Genomic DNA, 22,167 nt, shown 5'->3' with positions numbered 1-22,167 from the left:
TGTACTGGAGTACCACGCTTGTCTGGGTGCTATTTTGAGTGGTGGGTGTCCTATGGTGACCCTCTCTCCGTACCTTGCAGAACAGGTCCCATGCCAGGAGGCACAGTGCTGCGACCTTTGAAAGAACTTTCAGAGTGGGAGCCAAACCTCCATTTGTCACATGCTTTGTGATCAGCCTGTTATCTTTTCCTTTCCCCCCACCTTTCTCCCATGACCTGAATAAGTGTGACTCCAACTGTGATCGGCCTAGTATCCGGGGACAGGTTTCTTTATTGAATCAATTGCATCCTAGTATAAAAAACATGAGCTGCGATTATAAGGAAGATTAAACATTACACAGTAATCTTCATTGCAACCAGTTTAAAGAAGATGAGCAACCATTTTGTGTGGGTGCAGGATTTCTAGTGATTCCTGCCTGACCCTTATGCCTAGATCTGAGAGCATAGTAGTGGTAACCCATCTGCCGTCCCAATCTAAGGGAGAAACCAGACCCCATACCTGAATAGAGTGGCAAGGGTCTGCCTGTTTGAGGATGGGCATCCTCTCAGGAAGCTGTCAATGCCAGGATCAGCAAGGCTGTCTTCTTTATGGTGTGCTTCCAGGACAGTCATGACTGGAATACCCTCTAATCCTCCTAGGACTTTGTGTTGTTTCTATAAATATCCACACCGAAGGGATCATTTACAAGCCCTTTGCGCCACAGTAGCATCACTTTTTTATGATACAGCAGCACAGAGCAGTACCCCACCCCGTGCCGTATTTACAAACTGGTACAATGGTACCTTTGCGCCAGTTTGTAAACCCTTGCACCACATTATACCTGCGCCAGGTAAAATGTATGCAAGGGAGACGTTCTCCTGCTAGGAGGCCCAATGGAATGACACAGTGTAATCTATAGGATTTCACTGCATCATCTAGCATCATTTTGTAATGCCTGCTCAACGGCAAGCATTAAAGTAATGCTAGGCTGTTTTAAATGGGCCTCCCCAACCTTTGCTGGACTAGAGTCAACATTTTTTATGCTAATCTAGCAAAGCGCCACAACTGCATCAGAAATTCTGATGCACCTATGCTAACAGGGGCCATGGGAGCTGTATTGTAAAAATGGCACTACTGTGGTGTCATTAGGGGGGTGCAGGGCTGCAAAAGCAAACTAACACATCGTGATCGATGCACCAGTTTGTTGTAAATAAGGCCCAGAGTTCCTGGAACAGGCCTCATGTCATTTAGGGGGTCATTATGACCCAGCGGTCGGTGACAATGTGGCTGTAGTACCGCCAACAGGCTGCAGCCAACCCGCCAATTTACCATTCTGACCGCCGTGACAGTAGCATACGCAGGGCCCGAGATAAGAATCTCCAGCCTGACGGACGCTTCCATACCCCCACGCCATCATGACCCTGGCTACCCCCATGGTTTCCGTGGCGTTCACAATGCCATGAAAACCATAGAGGTAGGCCCTACCAGTGAGTGGGAATTCCTTCCCTGTCACTGGTAGGAGGCTCACCCACCACTCCAAACACTCCCCAGATGCCCCCCACCCTCCACGCATGCCCCCCTTCTGATCCCCCACCCTCATCATTCATGCACACTCGCAAACACGTACCACTCATTCACACAATCACTCACACAAGCATATTCATTCATACATGCATCCATTCATTCTCGCACACATCCATACACACATTCACATTGGCACGCAGACATGCATTCACATTTCCATTCATACATGCATTCTCACACATGCATACACCCACGTAAACAACACTACACACACATTTGCATTCATGCACACACTCACACATTCATGCACCCAACCCCACACACACACACACACACAACACTCCCCATCCTCCTCCCCAGTCGAAACCCAACTTACCTGCATCCAGGGGGTCTTCCGGCAGGGAACGGGACGGGGCACTGCTACCGCCAGCAGCGCCCACCACCAGAACACCACCAGGCCGTATTATTTTTCATACTACGGCTGGCGGCAGTCTACTGGTGTGGCACTGTTTGTGGCAGCAGCGCCACCTTAACACCATCCACAAGTATGGCCACAGACAGATTTCCATCCTTCTTGTGGCAGAAATCTGGTTGTGGTCACAATCTGGCAGATAGATGTTAGCCGCGGAGACAGTCTTTTGTCAGCCATCGCCGCTGCGGTAGGCGGCATTTACTGCCACTGTCTTAATGAGGGCCTTAGGGCCACATGTAGCAAAGTCCGAGATTGCGACTCGGAAATTGTGAGTCGTAATCTCGGATGCAGAACGGTTTCTCAGACACCGTCTGCGACTCGCTATGGGGTCGCAAAGACCCACCTCATCAATATTAATGAGGTGGGTCGCATTTTGCGACCCCATAGCGAGTCCCTGCACTCACAGGGATGGTGGCCTGCTGAAGTCAGCAGACCTCCATGTCTGTGACTGCTTTTTAAATAAAGTAGTTTTTTTTTTTTCATTTTGCAGCCTGTTTTCCTTAAAGGAAAACGAGTTGCAAAATGAAAAAAATACCGAAACCATTTGGTTTCGTTTTTTCAGTGTAGGCAGTGGTCCATTGGACAACTGCCTGCTCTGAAAAAACATTCAGGGCAACATTCACAAAGGGGAAGGGGTCCCATGGGGACCCCTTCCCTTTTGCGAATGAGTTACCACCAGTGTGACACTGGTGGTAACTGCGAGTTGCTTTGCGACCGCATTCGTGGTCACAAAGCAATTCTGAATTGCGACGCGAGTCGCAAATAGGAAGGGAACACCCCTTCCTATTTGCGAGTCGCATTCACAAATTGCGAGTCGGTACCAACTCGCAATTTGTGAATGTGCATTGCATTAGGCCGTTTGCATTGCACAAACTGCGATTTTCGAAGTTTGCACCATGCAAACGGCTACCTACATCTGGCCCTTAGTGTCTTGTGTTTAGGAGCTGACTCCTAGGCGGGTAACACAAGTTAATGTATCATGTTCTGTACATAAACATGGAAGAGGCACAGAATGCACGCTGTACAATGTATCAATCAATCAATCACTCCAAAAATTTATTAAGCGCACTGCTCACCCGTTAGGGTCTCAAGGCGATGTGGGGGATGCCGTTTACTGCTCAAAAAGCCATGTCTTGAGGTGCTTTCTGAAAGTTAGGAGATCCTGGGTCTTGCTTAGGTTGGTGGGGAGGGAGTTCCAGGTCTTGGCGGTGAGGTGGGAGAAGGATCTGCCACCGGAGGTGGTGGGTTGGATGCGGGGGACTGTGGCGAGGGTGAGGGCGAGGTCAGAAGAGCGGAGAAGTCGAGTAGGTGCGTGGAGGTTTACTTGTTCATTGAGGCAGGCTGGTCCAGTGTCGTGGAGGGATTTGTGAGCATGGATAAGGACTTTGAAGATGATCCATTTGCTGATCGGCAGCCAATGAAGGGATCTGAGATGAGCGGAGATGTGTTCATGGTGGGGGAGGTTGAGGATGAGACATGCAGATGCGTTCTGGATTTGCTGGAGTTTTTGCTGAAGCTTGACTGTGGTACCAGCATAGAGGGCCTTGCCGTAGTCCAGTCTGCTGCTGATGAGTGCGTGGGTGACTGTTTTTCTGGTTTCTAAGGGAATCCATTTGAAGGTCTTTTGTAGCATGCAAAGGGTTTTGAAACAGGAGGACGATATGGTGTTGATTTGCTGAGAAATGGAGAGAGATGAGTCTAAGATGATGCTTAGGTTGCATGCGTGGGTGGAGGGTGTTGGGGGTGGTCCTAGGGCAGTGGGCCACCAGGAGTCGTCCCATACTGTCTTGTTTGGGCCGAAGATGATGAGTTCTGTTTTGTTGGAGTTGAGTTTGAGGTGGCTTGCGTACGAGACGATGGTGATTCTGTGGGGGCGGAGGATGTTGGCGAGCGGGCCATGTAAATGTTGAAGAGGGTAGGGCTGAGGGAGGATCCTTGGGGGACCCTTCAGATAATCTTGGTTGCTGGGGAATGGAAGGGAAGGAGGTGAACTCTCTGTGTTCTTAGGCGAGGAAGGAGGTGAGCCCGTCTAGGGCCTTGTGTCAGATTCCTGTGTCAAAAAGGCACGCGCTGAGGATTTGGTGGCATACAGTGTCGAAAGCTGCGGAGAGGTCCAGGAGGATGATAGTGATGATCTCGACCTTGTCCACTCTGGTTCTGATGTCTGTGCAGGCGTTGAGGGTGGTCTCAGTGCTGTGGTTCCTGCGAATTCAAGACTAGGAGGTGTCGAGTGCGTTGTTTTCCTCTAGGAAGTGAGACAGTCGGGCGTTCACTATCTTCTCAGCGACCTTGGCGGGGAAGGGTAGAAGAGAGATGGGGCAGTAGTTCGTGAGGTCTTCCGGGTCTGCTTTGGGTTTTTTGAGGAGCGCGTTGACTTCGGAGTGCTTCCAAGGTGTCTGGGAAGGTTGCATCGTCGAAGGAGCTGTTGATCACGGCGCGGAGCTGGTGAGCGATGATTTGGCTTGACTTGTTGAATATGTGGTGGGGGCAGGGGTCTGTGGGGGAGCCTGAGTGGTTTTTTCGGTGCCTTCATCATTGGTTGGGGTCCAGGTGTGCAGTTGTTTGGTGTGGGGGGCATTGTGCTGTTGGTCATGTCGGTGGTATCGGTGGTGGCGGCAGTGGGTGCGGATGCTGTGAAACTGTTCTGTATGTCTAAGATTTTGAGGTGAAAGTAGTTGGAGAGGGAGTTGCAAAGGGACCCATAGGGCCAAATGTTAACCAATGCAGGATTGCGCTGCGGTCTTTGACAGCCTACTGTGACGGTGTACAACGCCAGCGCAGTTACCTCATATCCCCTTGTCCCACATTACAGGTCAGGCAGCCGCCATTTCAGGGGGCCACATGGCATTATTTTTAAGTGTGTCACACATATCTAGGCCTTGCAAACACACTAAGACAGGCACATAGCAGATTGAAAAATGTGTGCAATAAACTTGGGTTTTCGTACCTAGGTGTTGACTGATCCTCTGCTCGCTGTTCTCCTCCATAGAGCACGTCCACTGGGGAAGGTGAGGAGATGGCGGCATCCTCCGGTGTACAAACCGCTGGTGGACCTGTCGACAATGGAAGAGCGACATGTAATTTGTCACCTACAGACTGGACGGTGCCACAATCCATGAACTGTGTGCCCAGTTGGAGCCGGAACTGATGTCAGCTATCCGCCATCCCACAGGTATCACCCATCTAGTACAGGTGCTGTCAGTACTCCATTTCCTGGCAAGTGGGTCTTTTCAGACGACAGTGGCCATGGCATCAGGGATGTCCCAGCCTATGTTCTCAAACGTGTTGTCCAGAGTGTTGTCTGCTCTGCTCAAACACATGCACAGCTACATTGTTTTCCCTCAGGTGGAGGATTTGCCTACAGTGAAAGGTGACTTCTATGCCCTGGGACATATCCCCAACATCATTGGTGCCATTGATGGGACACATGTGGCATTGGTACCCACCCACAGAAGTGAACAGGTGTACAGAAACCGGAAGAGTTACCATTCAATGAATGTGCAGATGGTGTGTTTGGCCGACCAGTACATCTCCCATGTGAATGCCAAGTTTCCTGGCTCAGTGCATGATGCTTACATTCTGAGGAATAGCAACATCCCTTATGTGATGGGGCAACTCCAGAGGCACCGTGTGTGGCTATTAGGTGAGGACATGGACCCTATACAGTGTGACTAGGTGTCTGGGTCTGGGGTTGTCCCTAAGGGTTAGTGTGTGTCTAACTGTTGTCCCTTGACATTTGCAGGTGTCTCTGGGTACCCCAACCTGTCATGGCTACTGACCCCAGTGAGAAATCCCAGGATAAGGGCAGAGGAACGCTACATGGGTGAACTAGGAGGGTTATAGAGAGGACCTTCGGCCTCCTGAAAGCCAGGTTCAGGTGCCTCCATATGACAGGTGGTCCCTATTCTACTCACCAAAGAAGGTGTGCCAGATCATCGGGGCCTGCTGTATGCTGCACGACTTGGCTTTACGATGACAGGTGCCTTTTCTGCAGGAGAATGGTCCTGAAGGAGGTGTTGTGGCAGCTGTGGAGCCTGTGGACAGTGAAGACGAGGAAGCAGAAGAAGAGGATATCGACAACAGAAACACAGTGATTCATCAATACTTCCAGTGAGACACATGTAAGAAAACATCACTGCCTGCTACAACTGATACACTTGTTCTACCTCTCATCTGTCTGTCACTTTCACCCAGTGTATGGACCCTGAATTGTCACTTTCCCTTTCGATTTCACAGATGTGGGTCCCACTGTGTGACCTCTGCTTTGTTTCCTCATGGACTAGAGCTGTGTGACATAGATATGTTGACAATACAATGGCTATTTCATTTCTCCTCAGTTATTGCAAATACACATTTGTGAAAGCACAGACTGACTCCAGATAGTTTTGTGATTTAAGGGTGTTTATTTAAGTGCTAAATAGTGGAGGGGGTTGTAAAATGGGCTGGGGTGATGGTGGAGGAATGTCCATGGCAGAGTCCATTCTATTTGTTTCACAGGTGCATTGTCCAAAAGGGCATAGGAAGTGGAGCTGGGGCAGTTGATGGATGGACAGGGTGACAAAGTGGGACAGGAGGATACCAATCAGTGTGGTCTCATTTCTTGGCGGGGGTCTTGGCATTGTTCTCTGTCTTTGTCCTGGATCTCAGGGACAGTTTGCGGGGTGGTTCTCCATCTGCTGGGGATGGGGTGCTAGTGTTGTGGTCCTGTGGCAGTGCCCCCTGTCCACTAGCGCCGGCGGAGGTGGTGGGCAGTTCATCGTCCAGGCTAGTGTCAGGGGCCCCTTGTTGTGCCACAGTGTCCCTCCTGGTGTTCACGAGTTCTTTCAGCACCCCTACAATGGTGCCCAGGATGGTATTGATGGATTTGAGTTCCTCCCTGAACCCCTAATACTGTTCCTCCTGCAGCCGCTGGGTCTCCTGAAACTTGGCCAGTACCGTTGCCATCGTCTCCTGGGAATGGTGGTAGGCTCCCATGATGTTGGAGAGGGCTTCGTGGAGAGTGGGTTCCCTGGGCCAGTCCTCCCCCCTGTCCCTGCTGTTCTTGGGGTGGTGGGTTAGCCTGGGTTCCCTGTAGTGGTGGACACACTGCTGCTTTACGTGTCCTGAGGACAGAGGTATGGGCTCGCTGGGTGGGTGTTGTGCTAGTGTTTTCAGAGGGGGGGCTCTGTTGTGGCTTGTGCCAGTGTGAGGGGAACGACTGTCCCAGGGTCCCAGATGGGCCGGACTGGTCATCTAGATCCAGTTGGACAGAGCTGCTGTCATCACTGTGGGCCTCTTCTGTGGGGGGAGTGGACATGTCTTGAACCTCCTGTCCGGTGACGTTGGGCAGGGGTCCTGCTGGGGGGTAAAGGCATAGCTTTAGTATCTGTGTGTGCCATGGTGTGCAATGGGTGGGTGACCCTGTACCCCAGTGCTTGCATTCCTGTGTAGGGGTCTGTGTGGGTATGTGCAGTGTCCATGCATTGGTGATGGGTGTCCATGCTTTGTTGTTGCATGCAGGGCCTGGTGTTGGGATGTGTAGTTTGTGATAGTGGGACATCTGTGAAGAGTTGGAGTGATGGGGGTGAGGGCGAGGGTGGGGGTATGTGATAGCATGCAGGTAGAGTGGAGGACATAATAGTAAAGATTTGACTTACCAGAGTCCATTCCTCCTGCTACTCCTGCGAGGCCCTCAGGATGCAGTATGGCCAAGGCCTGCTCCTCCCATGTTGTTAGTTGTGGGGGAGGAGGTGGGGGTCCGCTGCCAGTCCTCTGAACTGCAATGTGGTGTCTTGAGACCACGGAACACACCTTCCCCCGTAGGTCGTTCCACCTCTTCCTGATGTCATCCCGTGTTCGTGGGTGCTGTCCCACTGCGTTGACCCTGTCCACGATTCTGCGCCACAGCTCCATCTTCCTAGCTATGGTGTGTGCTGCACCTGTGATCCGAATAGCTGTGGCTCTACCCGGATGATTTCATCCACCATGACCCTGAGCTCCTCCTAGGGGTGTGTGGTGTTTTTTGCGTGGATGTGTATGTGTGATGGTGTTTTATGCCTCTGTATGGTGGTGTTGTCTTTGCTGTGCTGTCTCTCTGGCCTTTGTCAAAATTTCTGGTAGTAAGGGTTTGTGGGTGATGCGGGCGGGTGTTTTATATTGTATTGGGTGTGGGGAATGGTGTGTGTATGTGTATCAGGTGTGTGTACTTGGAATTGTCCAATGTGGTTGTGTTTTGTAACTGTGTGTGTATTTTGAGAGCTGCAGTGTGTACCGCCAATGGAATACCGCGGTTGAAAGACCGCCGCGTGGATTCGTGGGTCGTGGAAGTGTGGGCGTATTCCTGTTGCCGTGACGGTGGAGGTTGGAGGTTTTGTTATCGCCAGTTTATCACTGACCTTTGGTGTGGCGGACTTGTGTGGGTGTCTGGATTTTGGTGGATTCCGAGCTGTGGGTCGTAATAGCTGTGGTGGAATTCCGCGGCTGTGTGTTGGCGGTCTTTTGCACAGTGGTAAGCGGGATTTACCTTCAATTTTGTAATGAGGGCCAATGTCTGCAAAAGAATTCCTTTGGATCTTACCACTTGTAAAATTTCAGGGGGTGGAAACCTGAAATTAAACTTAAACCTTGTTATATTTAATATTGACACCTGTGGAACAGTGTGCTATCCAGGCGCATCACCACAGTACATCTGCACCCCATGCCTATGTACCAGATCATTATGAAAGCAGACACATTCAGTATTACTACAAATCAGTATATTGTGTAAGCAAATGTAACCCATTGTGTTAGGCATAGACCAAGGTTTACTGTGCACACACCAGTACACCAAACAGACACAGCAGTGAGCTGTTCATATAAACAACTACATTGAGAACTGAAACTAATACACTGTTTTTAAAAGCCAGATACCCTAAACTGTATGCCTTCTTAGGCAAACCAGTGTGCTTGATTAATGCCTGAGTAGCTTACCTGCATGTTAACCAGTATACTGATTACTCAAACCAGTGTTCCTGTCTAACAGCGGTATAATGCAGGCAAAGCAATATTACTTGTGTGTATCAATGCAGTGCACACATATACACATTACATACTCTTCATACATAAACCAATATATTTGCTATATGAATAACTTTGAATGGTATAAACCAATATGTGTCACATATGAAGTAATTGAATTTTGGCCTCTTTGCCACCACATATCAAACCTTGTTCCTGCATCCAAGAACTTTCCAGGGTAGGCTGTCTATTGCCTATTCCCCCATGTCAGGTCGGTAAGATTTACCCTTTGCTGCTTATATCATCCATGCTTCACTGTCTTATGTATGTGTCCAGACATTCCCTGCCCTTTACTCTCCCCTCCTGATCCACATAGGCCAGGATTCAGTGCTGCAGACATATTGTTACTGATATATATCATAATGATTGAAAGTTAGGAAGGTCGCTGGGAAATGTTTGCCAATTCAATGAGGAGAGCCTCACCCGCAATATATTGTGGCATGCTTCATCATCAGAAACCGACCCACACAAGAGTAAAATGATACTACTCCAGCCGACTCAAACAAACCTGGGACTTCGTAGATATTCTTTTCTTCAGGATAGTTACAGGTGTCCAGATCGTATGGTACAAATACCTAAGAGTATACCCAAGGAATTGACTTTTATTTATAAGTACCCTTAGTATGTATCAAAAACAAAAATGTGTATTGTAAATATCAAGATTATTCTTTCACCTAATCACATATGACTGCCAACATGTTTTAACTGAGCTGTGTATCAACACTGGTCACCAGTCTTCTTCAGGGATTAAGAACTCCCTGCCTGAAACATACTTGCATTGCATGCAAAAATATGAGCCATAAAGCTGGCATACCTGTATGATGTAACTCAGTAGTGAGCCCTGCAGGTAGGAAAAACATGTCTAATAATATGTAACTATAAAACAACCATACTAGAAACATTCATTTTAATGTATGGTTTATTATATTTAATATATCACTAGATACACATATATATATATGTTTTATGGCATGTATAGCTGCAGATACACATGCTTTGCATAAGTCCGCCATCTAGTGTTGGCTCGGAGTGTTACAAGTTGTTTTTGTTCGAAGAAGCTTTTTTGAGTCACAAGATCAAGTGACTCCTCCTCTCGGTGATAGTGCGCATGGGCATCAAGTCCTTTGTTGGATTGTTTTCTTTCCACCGTCGGGTTCGGACGTGTTTCCTCTCGGTCCAGTAGATCTCGGTTTGGTACTATCTGAACTTCTCTCTTCTTACTCTAAATGTTGCGTTTTCTCACTGATATTCAGTCCAATTGTATTGTTAGGTCAATTAAATGCCCTTTCAGACGACAGCGCCCTTCTCAGGCCCACTTCGACTAGTGGTCGTCAAATGATGTCAGGCTGATGTATCGGACTCCATTTCGCTTTTGCCCTCAGTGTCAAGCCAAGTTCCCATACACCGACCAACACTTGGTGTGCAACCTCTGGCTCTCTCCCGATCACAAGGAGGAGCCTTCTGTTCCAAGAAAGCTCTGCTGGATCGAATTGTGCGTCGGTTAGAGATGGCATCCAAGTCGTCGGAACAAACGTCCAACACTTTTGGAGATGAACAAGCTCAGACTGCAGTTTCCATCGTAGATTCTGATTCCGACCGAGACTCTGATGGGGACAGCCAATCAATTCCAGTGGTGCAGTACATGAGTACATTAGCCCCTTCCCATCATCAAAAACATTTGAAATACATCAGCACTGTTCTTGGGTCCACCACTGCTGGCCGGCCATGGTCGGACCTGAAAAATACATTCCAATGACCAACCCTCGGCTTCGGCACTGAAAAAGAGCAAAGTTCATTCAGCATCGACCAAACAGCATTCCACATCTGTTTTGGGATTGAGTCGAAGAGTGGAGACTTCCACCTCAGAGCCAAAACACCCATCTTCCTCCTCGGAGCTGAAAAAACTACTATCCATTTTGGAGCCGACTTGTGGTCAGCCTTGCGCCGCTGTGCTGATTACAACTCTTGCAGGAACCCTGCCATGGTAAGGCTGCTGAAAACACAGCACTGGTGGTCATACCCTCCGATTGCACACTGTCTGCTTTGCATTCTGAGGGTGCTGTTGTGCTACAGTACTGGCCTCAGCTCCCGTAAGGGAGCCAAGATCAATAATATAGCACTGTTCCCACATGGCTGACTTGTGGAAGTATCGTAATACGATGTTCCAGCCATTCAGCCCGGTGGGAACTTTGTAATAAAGCAGGGGGTGAGGCAGCCGGGTAGAAAGCCGCCTCATTCCTGTGAGTTTGAGGGTCAGCTCGTCCAAACACCAAACTCGTAATTAGCCCCTAACACAATGTCAAGATTATAGTGACTAAACAAAAGCCCAGCCCTTTGGTACAAGTTTAACCCTCCAGACAGGCAAGTATTTTTAATCTTTTCATGCCCCCCACCACTTCTATTACACATAATCATAGTGAATTAGATATGAAGTCCTTCCAAGTAATTTGTTGGTCGCAGCATGGCCCGTCCCGCAGTAGAAGAACCCAATGATGAAGCATGCCACCAAGGGATAATCCTGATGGGTGATGGCTTACTAAGGAAACTAATCAGTTTCCCGATTCTCTCTGGAAGGTTAACATTTTAACAAAGGGCTGGACTTTGGTTTGGCTTAAGGTATATGATTTTCTAGGCAGGTGAGCCACACCCCTTATATAATTGTCTTCCTTACTCCCACTTTAGTGTTTGGTATGATTATAGTGACCTCTTGTAACAAGGTCTGTGGCTGAATGTAATTAGATGGATAATGATAAGCGGCAGTCTGTTGTCTGTCATAATAACATCTTTGTTTTATGCCACTGTCACATTAAAATTCAAAAACACTTTGTCAATGAGTAGTTGCAGCCTTCTGTACCTAATGAGTCCCTACACTGCTGCGGAGCAGACAGAATGCCCTCATCATGCAGGATATTTCAACGCATGACAACATTGCGATGCATGCATGTATAACATGTATGTAACACTGCTCATTGCTTCTACACTGACTATACTGCACCCGCACATCTTTTTAAAATGGAGCTCTGTGGGGATGCGCGTTGTTTGAGATGCCGTTCCTCATAGGCCACCATCATTCATTTAGCCCAAGGCATGCCGAGGGTGGCGGAGTTTTGGGATGGTGTATTTTCAGCCACACACGCTATCACTAGTCACCTTTTTCCTTGTACCCCACTGGTGGTCCTCCCAGACTATGCCAAGCATGTCACAGCATGCAATCGCCAACTTATTGCAGTGTTCCTCCTTCTAGCTAAGTGCAGAGTGGCCATACACTGGGGTTTGCGACCCACTCCTAAAGAACCAGCTTGTATGCGAGATGCAACATATTGCCAGGAGCAATTTACAAACATTTAGGAATTGATGCCTTTGCAGTTATGCCCCAAGAATACTTGGGAACCGCTCTTTACTTATGTGTGCCTCAAGAACTCTCCCACAAATTCTGGGGATTGTACCTTGCCCCCTACTAATTAACATTGCACTTCCTGAATGATGTGAGAGATCCTGATAATTCACCACAGCAGATGCTGTAGCGTGACCCGAACAACTTGTCACCGCCCGCTCAGTTATCTATGAGTTTTGCAAATATGATATACTGGGAAGCGCTGTGAGTGAAGGAGGGGCAGGAGCCCTTTAACTTTGAAATCGCGCTCCCGCCGTCGCGGGAAGCGCCGTGAGCGGAGGAGGGGCAGGAGCCCTTTATATTTCTGTCGCGCTCCCGCCGTCGCGGGAAGCGCTGTGAGTGAAGGAGGGGCAGGAGCCCTTTAACTTTGAAATCGCGCTCCCGCCGTCGCGGGAAGCGCCGTGAGCGGAGGAGGGGCAGGAGCCCTTTATATTTCTGTCGCGCTCCCGCCGTCGCGGGAAGCGCTGTGAGTGAAGGAGGGGCAGGAGCCCTTTAACTTTGAAATCGCGCTTCCGCCGTCGCGGGAAGCGCTGTGAGTGAAGGAGGGGCAGGAGCCCTTTATATTTCTGTCGCGCTCCCGCCGTCGTGGGAAGCGCTGTGAGTGAAGGAGGGGCAGGAGCCCTTTAACTTTGAAATCGCGCTCCCGCCGTCGTGGGAAGCGCCGTGAGCGGAGGACGGGCAGGAGCCCTTTATATTTCAGTCGCGCTCCCGCCGTTGCGGGAAGCGCTGTGAGTGAAGGAGGGGCAGGAGCCCTTTAACTTTGAAATCGCGCTCCCGCCGTCGCGGGAAGCGCTGTGAGTGAAGGAGGGGCAGGAGCCCTTTATATTTCTGTCACGCTCCCGCCGTCGCGGGAAGCGCTGTGAGTGAAGGAGGGGCAGGAGCCCTTTAACTTTGAAATCGCGCTCCCGCTGTCGCGGGAAGCGCCGTGAGCGGAGGAGGGGCAGGAGCCCTTTATATTTCTGTCGCGCTCCCGCCGTCGCGGGAAGCGCTGTGAGTGAAGGAGGGGCAGGAGCCCTTTAACTTTGAAATCGCGCTCCCGCTGTCGCGCTCCCGCTGCGCGGGACGCGCGCGGGCGGCGCCCGGGCGAAGCCCGGGCCAAGGGCGGGCCCGTCCTTCGCCCGTCATCAACCGGAAGAGGCCGGGCTGGGCCCCCCCCCCTAACGTCTACTTCTTCTGCCTGTGGAATCTCCATCGGGGTGCTGTTTCAGATACTGTGTGAGTTTGTTACCAAATATGGGGAAAAGAAAGTCTAATGTTCAGAAGGGGGAAGCCGGGTCCAGCTCCCTTCAGTCCTCCATTACTAGTTATTTATCTTCTGTGATGGGGCCATTGAATCCGAACTTGAACATGTAGAAGAAAGGATTGGGGCTGTCCAAAGTACTGTTCAACACCCCCCCTTGGAACATACCATCCATATTTCCACTTTTCCAAGGACTGGTCCTTCATCACTGATCTCGCCTCTGAATACCAGCCAGTTGGGCGCCGATATACTCCCCACTACCGACCAAATTAATTCTTCTCTCCTTTTAGCTATTCCTCCTCCTGAAAGCTCTTGCTCTCAGGCCGATTCTCCCCCTTTGAAGAAGAGGAGAGCCGGGAAAAAGCTCAAAAATACAAAAAAGGCCCTGGGCTCCAATAAGAATCTACCTACCTCCCTGGCCCATAGTGACCAACCCCCAATCCCCCTGGTCTCTTTCCCCGAATGCCCTCCGAGTAAGGATGCTCCTGAAGATCTTTCTAGTTTTATTGACTTGACACTCAAATCCTTTTGCGCAACTCTTGAGGCAAAAATTTCCACCTTGATCGCTAGGAAGCTCGATTGCTTTTGTAACGATGTGACCAGGTTTTTATCTAGTTTTTTAAAACCAGGTCCTTTATGCACGGGAATACTTAATAGCCCCGAACCAGCACATCAGTCTACTCCTCCCCCTACTTTGGTACCCCAAGGAGTAAGTAATTTTTTGCCTGATCCACGAACCGTCTCTGGTCAAGGACCTTTCGCTGACAACCCTGCATCAGGGCCGATAAGGGAAGTTTATTCCTCTAGAACGCATGACAAAGATCCTACTAAACTTACTAACCATGCAGACTTTTTACATTTACCACCTGCCTGCAACCCGTATGTTCTGGTTCTCTCAAATGTTCCTCCTCTGGAGTGCTCCAAACAAGAAGATACCCACTCCCTAATTAGAAAAGCTGGTCACTGGTTGAACTTCAATTTCAAATCCAATTGTTTCCACAATGATAAGATTCTCATGGCCCGAAGAGTGAGGAGGGTAGGACACTCCAAAGTATTGGAGGAGGGAGACTATGTTGTTTTAAATTTTGCTAATCCTCGTTCAGTAGACAATTTTTTGACCAATTTGGACTACTGTAAAATGTCAACTAACAGGATTCAAATACATCCCCTGTATCATTTTTACGACCCTGTGCTCCTACCAAACCGCATTGTCACTAATTCTAGTATTCGCAGACCAGATTTTGAAAGGCTTCATTTACAGGTAAATGTACCCTCTAGCAACCGGTTCTCGACTCTCAGTCACCTTGACGTGAACGATTGACTATCGGTGACCCACCCCTGTTCTTCTAAAAAGGAGAGACCAAAGGCTGGGAATGTCCACGCTGAATGTATCTGGGACACAGGAAAGCCTGATTTGGACCTGAAAGCTCCTATAAATACTAAAGTTCTAATGTCATGTCCTGTGTCTAGACCATTAACTCTGCTTAGCTGGAACATAGCAGGGCTGCGATCTAAATCTGACAATTCGGACTGGAAGAGCTTCATTTCCTCCTACGATATAATCTGTCTACAGGAGACCTGGTCCAAAGATACGTTCCTCCTGAACGGTTTCACCTCTTTGTGTCAGCCGGCATTAACCTCCCAGATGGGGAGAGCTAGTGGCGGCCTCTTAGTTCTCGTTTCCGTACATCTCCCGCTTTTAAAAGTGTCTTTAATCTGGTCTTCCCTTTATTTTATGGTTGTCCTAGTCTCTATTTGTGGCCAAAAGGATATCCTTATTTTAAACTTTTATAACAATATCCCTCGGGGCCTCCTTATGGGTCATTTGGAAGAGGTAACGGATTTTATAGATTCTTCACATGCTTTGCAGAATAGTGACCTAATTATTATATGGGTGGGCGATTTCAACACTCCTCTGTGCAGCAAAGAACACATGGACCTGTGTGCCTTTCCTGCTGAGGGCAGAGAGTCAGTATTTCATTTTAACCATACATCTGAAGGAGATGCCTTAAACCTTTTTACTTGTAAATTTGACTTGGTCCATGTTACAGAGAAATTGGCCCCTGACGCCTGCAATATACCAACCTTTACAGGGAATTTGAGGGGGAGTATTATCGATTTCATACTTATCAGCTCCTCTGATTTTTACGTAATTCAAGATTACGCCCCACTGTGCGAGTGATCATAACCCCCTTAGTATTATATTGGACCTAAAAATTATTCAGGCACCCAATAATAAAAGCTTGAGCGCTGCTACTGTTTATAATCCAAACTGTGGCATACGTTTAAAATGGGACAAAATAGATCCAAAACTTTTTAACCAGGAAATTGTAAGAAGTAGGTCGGACTCGATTCAGATGTGTCTCTCCCAGCAGTTAGATTCTGACCGCATAGTGCGTGAATTTGAATTTTTAAGCACTGACATTTCACGCGCCTTGGCGGTGGACAGGCCTGCGAAGGGGCCGGCGGCCCACAGATGGTTCGACTCCGCGTGTTCATCTGCCCACAAAAAACTCAAAGATGCACTTAAAGCAGTTCCTCTCTCCCGTCAATTAGTTAAAATAGCCAGAGTTGATTATAAGGCTGCCATTGACAAACGGAAATCAGAAATTAGGTCCAGGGCCTGGGGCGATCTTTTGGCTGCATCTGAGCAGAAGGACACTTCTAAATTTTGGAAAGTGATTAATCACTCATACTTTTCTGGTCACCACTCTTTGGCCGATGACTGTCTTATTACTGAGGATGTCTGGTTAACTCATTTTAGGAAAGTCTTCTGTTCAGGAACCTATGAGAATTCGCATGTAAATCCTTCTGCACTTTTCAATTTAGATTCCAAAACTAAGGCCCCAAACATTATTTTTGACCTCCACGAGGTCAAAAATGCTATTAATAGATCAAGGCAGGGAGAAGCTCCCGGCCCCGATGGGGTTCCCGCTGATCTTTTTAAATCAGAAATCGATCTTTGGGGTCCGCTAGTTACAAATGTTTTGAATAGTGTGGTAAACAGTAACGTGCCCCTTTCATGGAAATCGGCCATTATTGTTCCTATCTTTAAAAAAGGTAATAGACAAGATCCTTCCTGTTACAGACCAATCTCTCTTATTGATTCGACGGCAAAGATTTTAGGTAGTGTGATCTTGTCCCGGTTAGAAGACTGGGGGGGTGATTCTGACCCCGGCGGTCTTAGACCGCCGGGGCCAGGGTCGGCGGGAGCACCGCCGACAGGCCGGCGGTGCCCCGCAGGGCATTCTGACCGCGGCGCTTTGGCCGCAGTCAGTGCAGGAAAACCGGCGGTCTCCCGCCGGTTTTCCGCTGCCCGTCAGAATCCTCCAAGGCGGCGCAGCATGCTGCGCCGCCTTGGGGATTCTGACACCCCCTACCGCCATCCTGTTCCTGGCGGTTCGCCCGCCAGGAACAGGATGGCGGTAGGGGGTGTCGCGGGGCCCCCTGCAGTGCCCATGGCATGGGCACTGCAGGGGCCCCCGTAAGAGGGCCCCGCAAAGTATTTCAGTGTCTGCAACGCAGACACTGAAATACGCGACGGGTGCAACTGCACCCGTCGCACCTTCCCACTACGCCGGCTCCATTTGGAGCCGGCGTCCTCGTGGGAAGGTCGATTTGCCCTGGGCTGGCGGGCGGCCTTTTGGCGGCCGCCCGGCAGCCCAGGGCAAATCCCAAAATACCCTCAGCGGTCTTTTGACCGCGGAGCGGTATTTTGGAGGGGGAACATTGGCGGGCGGCCTCCGCCGCCCGCCAATGTTAGAATCACCCCCTGGGTGTCCGAGGCCCAGATTTTATCCCCTATTCAATTTGGTTTTAGACCTGGTGTAGGCACAGTTGAGCAAGTTTTAAACTTGCAGCTGATACTCAGCAAATATGTGACAGTCAAAAAAGAGTCTATTCACATGGCTTTCATTGATCTAACCAGTGCCTTTGATATGGTTAATAGGTCAAAGTTATGGCAAATTTTGGAAGCCTTAGGCTGTGATCCGCCTCTATTGGAGCTTATTAAACGCCTACACACAGACCTAACAATTTCTGTTCAGGTCGGCTCACATGGGCAGAGAACCTCCCCCATCCCGTCAACTAGGGGCGTAAGGCAGGGATGTATCTTAGCCCCTTTTCTCTTTCTGATTTATATAAATGGGCTCTATGATTCACTTTTAAAACATGCAAAGGACATACCGAAGATGGGTCAGAGACACCTTCCAGTTTTATTATACGCTGACGATGCAGTTTTAATTGCCCGTACTGCAAACGGTTTACAGGGACTACTGGATGTATTTTACGATTTTATGCTGAATCTGGATCTGAAAGTAAATTACCCAAAGACTTTTGTTATGACTTGTGGCCCACGCAATACAAAGTCTAAACTATTTTCTATGGGAGGGCACACTCTTAATAAGGTCAAAGAATTTTGTTATCTAGGCATGTACATGAGTTCTTCTTTGTCCTGGAAGACACACATTAATTTTAAGCTCCAACAGTTGATAAGGAACAATGAAGCAATTTTTCGCTTTTCAAATAAACTAGGTCACAGACCCCCTGCTCAGTTGAAAACTCTTTATAATTCCAAATGCACTGCATCAGTCCTTTATGGGGCAGGCGTCTGGGGCTATAATAAAATACCGTCTCTTCAGAGTGTAGAAAATAAATTCCTGCGCAGATTATTGTTGGTTCCAAAATGCACCGCAAACATAATCTGCCATGAAGAACTGGGTCAGTGCTTTTTGGAGGACAGGGTCTTTATGGCTCCCCTACTGCTGTGGATCAAATGTTGGTCAAACCCTATGGCAAGTTTGGTCCAAGACTGTATCACTGATTGTCTTCAATTGGAATACTCAAATAGGATTCCCTGGCTTATGTTTCTGCAAAACTCCTTTGAGAACCTAGGGCTTAGATATATGTTTGATGATCCCCATCTATTAACCACAAACTCTAGGTCTGTTTTGAAGTCTACTTATTCCAAGCACATATCAGAGCTGAGATTTTATAGTTCCCTGAAATTGAAATCTTTCGATTCTTATTCTCGGATTGTGACTGTTCCATGCCTTGAACCCTATTTGTCTTGGTTTTCAAGTTTTAAAATAATTTCCTTTTTAACACTTTTTAGACTTAATCTAATTCATTTTAAGGTAGCTTTCCCTGAACCATGTTTCTGGAAAAAGGATTTACCGCTTTGTCCCTGTGACTCCAAATCAACCCAGAGCACTTTGCATTTTTTTCTTTTTTGCCCTTTATATGCTGCACCTAGAGGGGCCTTTATTTTACCCACGTTACGTCTTTTTAGACCTATTCATTATAAGGAAGCCCTGCTATACCTTCAGAGATTGCCTAATATCCAAATTTGTCACCATGTATTAGACTTTGTCACAGCTTCTTTACGTATTAGGAAAAGGCCTACTCCTTTTTAAATATTTTATGTACGTATAGTATATCTTTTTAATGCTAACATTTGTACTTTTCTGACTTTGTGATTTTTAATCATGTCTAGTATATTTATCTATGTATGTCAAGGGGTTTCAGATTGGATGTTCATCTGGTGCTTCCAGTAATGGTTTTAAAGTTTTATTTTACTATTTATAGATTGGGAAATGTGTCTTGGTTTGTACTTTTATGGCAATTGCCGAATAAAGTTATTTGACTGACTGACTGACTGATATACTGGGGGTCAGCACATTCTACTGATAATGTTTGTGTCAAGCTGCATGTGGATGGGTGTTTTTCTCTCATTGTCATTATACATTTACCAAAGTAATACCATCCTTTTTCCCTTTCTGTCCTCCTAACCTTCTTTTACCCCATTTTCTTTTCCCCTCCCCCTCCTCCCATACCACATAGTTGTGACAGTTGCCTTGTGTTTGTCCTATGTTAATAAAAATAAATGTAAAACCAGACATTGCTGGGAATACTGGGAACTGGAGTACAATTAGATGCAAGAACACAGAAATGCCTCTAAAAAATTATGAGAAGTTTGCTCTGTTTTATTTTTGATGAGATGTGATCAACAAATCAGCTCTGTTTTATTCTTTCAAATGGGGAGTGAAGTGTAAAATATTCTACAATAGTAACTGGTTGTAAAAAAAGAATATTACAAATGGATGTGATATCAGGATCTAACCTATACTGGGAGCCAGTATGTATAAGCCAGTAATAGGGTAGGCTACAAGCCCAGAACACAAGGTAAAATTAATGCCTTTGGCATATTTGCCAACCAAACGTTTTGAAAAGTATTTCAATATGAAGAAAGTTGCGCTAATATTGAAATACATAGGATCGACAGAGAAAATTCTTCACTGGTTTTATACTATATGACAAGCAATCACACACCCAAAATAATGTCCTACTAGCAAGAGCCTGGAATGGTATGGTGGAGAACAATAACCTGTCACAGCAAGCGTAATACAAGTGAAGTGATAGGAGGTATGCCCGCTCAACTTTGTCATCGATACTCATATTTATTGTTACAAATAGATAAACCCACTGTTCTATATGAAGAACCTTGCAATCAATAGCACCTGCTCATGACAATCCATCCCAGGTCTCATTCCAGGACACTTGATGGCCCACCGGTCTCGGACCCACTCCCCCCCAAAAATACCACGCCTGCAACCTCTGCATCATCCTGAACAGCACACTGACCATGAAATAACAGATTATACAATAATCAAACAATAAAAATACAATTGATAGTTTGAATAAATGACACAGTAAAAATGTAGGTACAAGAGAATCTTTTCTCTAAGAACACAACTTACATAGTAATATATTGAATTTTAAACACACATTCAACATATATATATATATATATATATATATATATATATATATATATATATATATATATATATACATATATATATATACACATATATATATATATATGTATATATATATATATATATATATATTAGACGATTTAAAGTATTTGTCAGCACAATAAAAGCAACAGAAACAATTAATGTAGGTGAAAAACCTCTTCATGTCTAGGAAAGTGAGTACGTGAACAGTAAGCTAAAAGGTCTAGGAAATTTTTAATGGGTATCTATAGCATGTCTCTTCTAATAGCAAGAAATAAAGGGGATATATACGCTCTATCTAGTCTATTGTTATAGCAAACACCATACCTCCAAGCCTGAAAGGATCATTCTGAAGAGTCTTTCCAAGATTTTGTAATTTGCTAAAATGCAACAGCTAATAATAAATCTAAAATTTAGATATTTGTTTTCTGATAAGGAAACGATCCCTCCGCAAGACTTCCAAAAATATACTGGTGAAATTAAAAGTGATTTAAGTATTAAATATAATATTTATATGATTCCAAACTTTAACCCGATATTGATATGTAAAAGGACACTCAAACAACATATGTTTAAGATTTGAGAAAGGCATACTGCAGGACCAACAAGAGGAAGGAGAAGCAGAGTTAATTTTGTGTAATGACAATCGAGTAATTAATAATCTATTATACACAAACAACAAAGTTTGAATTGTGTTGACCGGTCTTGAGGATTTACGTATTTTAATCCAAACTTTATTCCATAAGGAGATTGGAAAAGAAGAATCTAAATCTTTTCGCAATTCTACTGTGGATTTGGGTCTTTCTCCAGGAGGGGCAGTAATAACATGATAAATATGTGAAGCTGAATGGGGAATTTAATAAGAGAATTTTTATTTCAGAAGATTGAACAGTAGATTTATGTACAATACTTATTAAAGTAGTGTATTTTATGCAAATGAGGATGGAAATAAAATTGCTGTTCAGCTTGTACAAAGGAAAGAGGAATCCCATTATCAAATAACTGATGCACCCATTTAAAACCTTTTATATGCCATGTTTTCCAATAAATAGTTCTATTATTAATCTTGATATATTGGTTATACCAAATTGATCAGTTAAGAAATTGATCGTTACTGTCATTATAAGAAGCTTAATTGGGCTGTAAAATTCTACAGGAATTTTTCAGGATAGGAAAAGAGATGGAAGCTGGTTTCTATGATAGAGGTAAAACGTCTGGGAATGAAAAGGGGTAAAAAAAATGTTCTTTCTACATCCACCCATAATGGCAATGTAATAGAATTATCCTCATTTAATAAAGAAGAAGCCTGCTTGAGGGAAAAGGCCATATAATATGAGCAGAAAACTGGGAAGTTAACTCCTCTTAGAAGTTTAGGTTTCATTAGTTTTTGAAGGGACATTTGTGGTTTTTTATTATTCCATAAAAATGTTGATATGAATTGATCTTTTTAAAATAATGACAGGGAATGTTAATTCGGATACTTGATGAATAAAAAATAATCACAGGAAGCAACATCATCTTAAGAGAAACTAATCCGTCCCACCGAGCTAAAAATAGAAGGTTCCATTTAGATATAAGAGAGTTGAGCGTAGAAAACAATTGCAAAATATTACAGGAGATTGTGGGGGTCTAAAGACCAATAAAGACTTAAACCAAAACCAAGCAGTCTGGTGTCATAGATCGGCCATCCTCGTACACTCTGTTAATCACATTAGTTTCACCT

General features: G+C 46.3%; 1 long non-coding RNA gene across 2 annotated transcripts in view; it reads left to right on the top strand.

Moving 5' to 3' along the window:
• The window catches only part of LOC138247469 (uncharacterized), a 195,158-nt gene that overhangs the window by 135,371 nt on the left and 37,620 nt on the right, over positions 1 to 22,167 (top strand). The window lies entirely within an intron of this gene.

Source organism: Pleurodeles waltl, chromosome 7 (genome assembly GCF_031143425.1).
Source record: "Pleurodeles waltl isolate 20211129_DDA chromosome 7, aPleWal1.hap1.20221129, whole genome shotgun sequence".
Taxonomy (NCBI): Eukaryota; Metazoa; Chordata; class Amphibia; order Caudata; family Salamandridae; genus Pleurodeles; species Pleurodeles waltl.
Note: the sequence above shows the minus strand (reverse complement) of the source record. Positions and strands in the feature narration are given on the sequence as shown.